Source organism: Vigna unguiculata, chromosome 3, assembly GCF_037176805.1.
Source record: "Vigna unguiculata cultivar grain cowpea cultivar isolate G323 ecotype 2 chromosome 3, ASM3717680v1, whole genome shotgun sequence".
NCBI lineage: Eukaryota > Viridiplantae > Streptophyta > Magnoliopsida > Fabales > Fabaceae > Vigna > Vigna unguiculata.
The window spans coordinates 15,635,372-15,641,454 of NC_140794.1; the positions used below are offsets into that span (position 1 = coordinate 15,635,372).

Genomic DNA, 6,083 nt, shown 5'->3' on the forward strand with positions numbered 1-6,083 from the left:
TTTATTAAATATTTATTTATTTAATTATTTAAATTTCTCAGGTCTTACAAATACTAGTAGAGTCAGGATAGTCTCACTCACGGAATCACCTTTAAATACAATTTGACATACATAGAATAATAGTAATTTTCCCTTGAAAATACTACATGGACTCAAACCTTACAATATCAATCCAAACAAAGTTCACAAAATCCTATATTTTCGAACAATCATCAATTTAAATGCATTCTCACACACTAAAATATTGTATATCAATTACATATATCATTAATGGCATAAAATTCATTCTCAAACTGCTCAAAAGATCAAAACACATTAAATGATTCTTATTATATTGCAGGTCTAACATAGAGTTTCCATTCCATCATATATATTCAGTTGTAATCTATTTAGAGGCCAAAGTCCAGCCATAATCCACCCTCTCAATACCATTTCTATTGTATATTGCTACATTGATACGATCCTATCCAGGAAAGAATATGATCGTTTCTGAATTTGAATCCTCAAGAGGCACGACACGAATAAATCAGAGAAGAATGCGGAATAAGACAGAGATGGAGGACACCACAATCTAGCAGATTGATAAGTCAAGTGAAGATTCGCCACAAAGATGTTAATCTTTGATAAGAATCAGAGACCTAAGCCAAGAACAAAGAGAACCCTCTCTTTAATGAAAATCAAATTCAATATATGACTAAAAATGTCTACATCAGGTTTTAGTACCTTTATTTATAGGCACATAAGTTTAAGCAAACCTGCAAACCCTACAAGAAGGCCCAAGCCCAAAACATAAAAGCATAAACTAATTATAAAAGAAAGCTCAAAACCCAAAAACATTAAACATAACTAATTTCTAAAAGAAAACCCAAAAGTTCATCTTCAAGTTCTTCTTTATGGAATCTTGGGATAGTCCTCTATCATTCCCTCCTTGAAAAGAATTTGTCCTCAAATTCGTACCACTTAAAGATTCTTTATCATTCCCCCCTGTTTGGCGAGAATTCGACCCGAATTCTGAAAGGTCTTCCCGGGTCAAATACGCACCTTATAATGATATATTTGATGGCCCTGCCGGTATTACACATCAACCCCAATCTGTCTTTCATAGGTACCAGAATGACTAGAATAGCATAGGGACTCAAACTTTCCTGAAACGATCCTTTGTCCATAAGTTGCGCCACATGCTTCTGTATCTCTTTAGTTTCTTTTGTGTTACTCCTATAGGATAGCCTATTAGGAAGGAATGCACCCTGAATGAGATCTATATTATACTCAGTACCCTCTTTAGGAGGTAAACCATGAGGGATGCCTTTAGGAAAGACATCATCATACTTTTTGAGAAGTTGCTCCATACCTAAAGACAAATAAGCTTACACAGAAGAGAGACAAATATTGTTAGGCATAAGCAAATATAAAGGTTGTTTCTTAATCAACACTCTGTTTGTTTCTTTTTCTCTCAATAAAAGGCTTTTATCACTCCTTATTTTTTTACCTTCCTTTTTCTTGCCTTTTTTTGGAATTTTCTCTCTTCCTTCTTTTCTCTCTTGCTCTTTTCTCACTCTTATCTTAATTTGATCCTCACAAACTTCTCTAGGAGATAAAGGTGTTAGGGACACTTTTTGCCTCTTAAATAGGAAGGAATACTTATTGGTTAGACCATCATGGGTTACCTTTCTATCATATTGCCAAGGCCTCCCCAACAACAAGTGACTCATCTCCATAGGTACCACATCACATACTACCTCATCGACATATTTACCGATAGAGAAAGCAATGTTCACCTGCTTATCTACCACCAATTCTCCATCCTCACTCAACCATTGCAAAGTATAAGGACTAGGGTGCATAAATGTCACCAAACCAAGCTTTTCCACTAGCCGTTTACTAGCTACATTTGTACAACTTCCTCCATCAATGATGAGTGAACACACCTTTCCCTTAACCATACATCTAGAATGGAAAATATTTCTTCTTTGGGTCTCATCTTCCTCCTTATTCATACTACCCAACAACCGCCTAACCATCAAGATATCTCCCTCCACAGGGGGGACTTCACACTCCTTTTCCTCCTCATCACTACTGGATGAATCAGATGATTCACCCGCGGAATGCTCACTAGTGTACTCACCATTCGCCAACAACATCATAGTTCTTCTGTTGGGACAATCAACTGCAATATGTCCTCTACCCAAACATTTAAAACATTTAATTGCACTAGAACGTGAAGAATCATTATTACTAGCTTGAAAAGTTACTTTACCATTTGAGGACTCCTTCTCCTTAGATTTAGGAATGGTAGAAGTAGCTCCTCCTTCTTATATTTCTCCGTATCTCTCCATGAGGTGGATGACTTCCTATAGGCACTTCTTCTCTTGAGTTATTGTTCCACTCTGGTGGCTTGGTGAATAAGATCCTCCAAGGTCTCATAATGGTGCATTTCCACCACATCTTGAATCTCCCTATTTAATCCATTCAAGAATATAGCCATTGTAGCCATATATGTTTCTTCCACTTCAGCTTTCATCAAGGTGACCTCCATCTCTTGAACATACTCTTCAACATTCTTATTTCCCTATGTAAGTCTTTGTAATTTGTTGAAGATCTCTTTTTTATAATAAGGAGGCACAAATCTTTCCTTCATAACTACCTTTAATTGCTCCCATGTAGAAATTGGCAACCGCCTTCTTCTAGCTATGTCCATGGTGATTTGATTCCACCAATTCATAGCATAGCCTTCAAACTCCACGGAAGCCATAAGAACCTTATCATCATCCTCATAATCGTAAGAGTTGAAGATTTGGTCAAGCTTCATTTCCCATGCTAGGTAAGCTTCCGGGTCATTAGCTCCATTAAATTTAGGAATTATAATCTTCTTCCACATCTTATCTCTTCGAGGTGTGTGGTTCCCAAACTCCTCTCGTCTTTGGCCTTGTCTTGGCCTAAAATCATGCTCCTCCTCATCATTATCCCTCCTAAGCATGTGGTTCCCAAATGCCTCACGTCTTTGGCCTCGCCGTGGCCTAAAAACATGTGTCGCTTCATCATTATGAGAAGAATGGTCTGAATCATCATGTCTCCTTCTTCTTCTCTTCACTCCCTCTAATCTCATGCTCACATCTTCATTAAACTTTTGGAGCCTTTCAAACTGTTGTTGATTGTGTTGTTGCATTTGATTCATTTGTAATGTGAGCTTATCAAGTGCAACCATAAGTGTCGTAGTCTTAGGTGATAGAGGCTCACTATTCTGGGAAGAAGTCATGTCGTACAAGCAAATGTTAGCAACAATATTTTTTTTTTGGACCTTACCACTCTGCCAAGTGTTTCATTCAATTTTTCACTCGTGGATCACACTTATAGGCTTTTCTGGAATGTACTCTCATGCCTTTTACCACTCAAATTACCTTTAGGGCTTGACAAAGAACTCTAGTAACTTAAGCAAAGAGTAAACAAACAATGTGAAAAATGTTGCGAGATATAAATCTTGACTTGAGAGGACAAAGAAAATTCAAAACTTTAGACAAAACGTCAAGAAATTTTAAAGACACAAAACAAGGAAATTAAAATTAGAAAATAATAGGACTACTAAAGAGATTTAAATGAGACAACACGGACACTCTAAGAGAAAGACTGATTGCAAGTATATATCAATAAACCACAAATAAAAAGTTGTGTTGAACTCCCCCCCTTTTTTTGTGAATATATATTTGTTTCTTTTGGACTTGGTCCACAATATTATTTTTTTTGGTTTTTTTTTTTGCAGTTCAACACAAAAACAAACTAAAACAATTGATCCTTCAAACCCTCATACTCATGTAAATCAAAGTAAGTGCAATTGCAAATCCCAAACACAAAAACAACTAATTTCCACGAATCAAATGTAGAAATACACAATTTAAATAGAGAACAAAAAAGAAAAAAAATATGCCAAAAAAAAATTCAACCAAATTGGAAACAACCTTAGGGGTTTTACTTCTTATAAAGGAAACAAACAAAATTTAAACCAAAATACAAAATTGAAAAATTGTAATTTTTTTTTTGTTTCATATGACAGAAAAATAACATAGAAGAGGAAATTCAAACCAGAACCTTGCTCTAGATACCAGATGATACGATCCTATCCAGGAAAGACTATGATCGTTTCTGAATTTGAATCCTCAAGAGGCACGACACGAATAAATCAGAGAAGAATGCGAAATAAGACAGAGATGGAGGACACCACGATCTAGCAGATTGATAAGTCAAGTGAAGATTCGCCACAAAGATGTTAATCTTTGATAAGAATCAGAGGCCTAAGCCAAGAACAAAGAGAACCCTCTCTTTAATGAAAATCAAATTCAATATATGACTAAAAATGTCTACATCAGGTTTTAGTACCTTTATTTATAGGCACATAAGTTTAAGCAAACCTGCAAACCCTACAAGAAGGCCCAAGCCCAAAACATAAAAGCATAAACTAATTATAAAAGAAAGCTCAAAACCCAAAAACATTACACATAACTAATTTCTAAAAGAAAACCCAAAAGTTCATCTTCAAGTTCTTCTTTTATGAAATCTTGGGATAGTCCTCTATTATTCCCTCTTTCTTGAAAAGAATTTGTCCTCAAATTCGTACCACTTAAAGATTCTTTATCATACATGACTCAACAATCCAAAACATATTTTTTGTCTTCTTTCACAGTTCGACAAGTTTAACATTTAGACTTTTCTTGAGCAAATTATCCTCCAAACTGTTCTACATATCTCCAATCGATAAATCATAAACACAATTAAGTCTAATATTAATATTTCTGCAATTAAAATACATGTATCCTAGATTTTTATTCATTTAATTATAAACAAAAATCACACATAGATAAAATGATTAGCTTCCCTTAACCGTCTGATGATCTCCTATAATGGCTTTAGTACGTCCCATACAGTCCACAACTCAAAGGATCCTCTATTTACACCAAGAAACATCCATTTGACGATTGTATCACACCATTCAACGTATAGGACAATATAAACTCAGATTGAGCATAAAATGCTACATGCAATCAAGAGGAGTTGAATGCACACAGATTAGATTGAAGTGAGGGAAAAATTGACTACCCAAATAAAGAAATTGAAGGGGGTTTTCATAGTACTCACCAAGAAAAACACTTTTACGGTCTCCGATCTTCAAAATGGTGAAAGCTAAATCAGAAATTTTGAAGATAGGAGGAATGTTCTTAAGAGTTAGGGTTTACATAAAAGAAAAAGGGTTTTTTGAAAGGGGGTTTTCTGAAAGGTTTTATTAGGTTCTCACAGATATTGTTTAGATACACCCAAACTTTTTTAAATAATGTATTTATCATATTATTGATGAGTAATACATATAAAACTTAGATTTCCTTCACTTGAGATTATTGGCTTTACATCCATGGGGATGAATTTCTCTCTTGAGTTTGTGTCATTGAGATGCGAACACAAAAGTAATTTCAGATAGACTATTGAAAGATAAAGAAGGATGTTTTGATGAAGTAGTAGATGGACTCTTGAAATGGGGATTGGATAGAGCCACAATAATTTTTTATTTTTTAAGTTGTTAAAGACACATGTGAACTTTAGAATGATAACAACATAATATTTTATAATGGTCGCTACAACTCTTTGACCACGTCTAACTTTCTTTTTAAAAATATATTAGAGTGTTCCACTAATAAAAAAATTGATTACAAATATAGTTCATATACTTATATTTTGTTTGATTTCATATTGCTTGTGATTTTCATTTATTTTCATATTAATTAATTAAAAAAGATTCCCTAACATTCTTAGAATCTCTTGTTTTCTTATTTATAGAATGTGTGATGGACATTTTTGTGATGTTAAATACAATTTCAAAGCAAATTCATTCTTACAAAAAATATATTAACTTCAAATACACAATTTAAATTTGTACAGATGTATTATTCTATCATCTAACACAAGACAAGAACTCTTAAAAGTTTTTGATGTGTATAATTATAGTTGTACTAAACAAAATACATGTTACATGGCTTCTAATTAACTCAAAGATTAATTAAAATACTTATTTATTATAACCAAAACTCTCTACTAGAGAT

General features: G+C 33.9%; 1 pseudogene; it reads right to left on the reverse strand.

The window, feature by feature from the left end:
* Positions 1-974: 974 nt before the first annotated feature.
* On the reverse strand, positions 975-2,485 carry LOC146887517 (uncharacterized; annotated as a pseudogene).
* Positions 2,486-6,083: the final 3,598 nt, after the last annotated feature.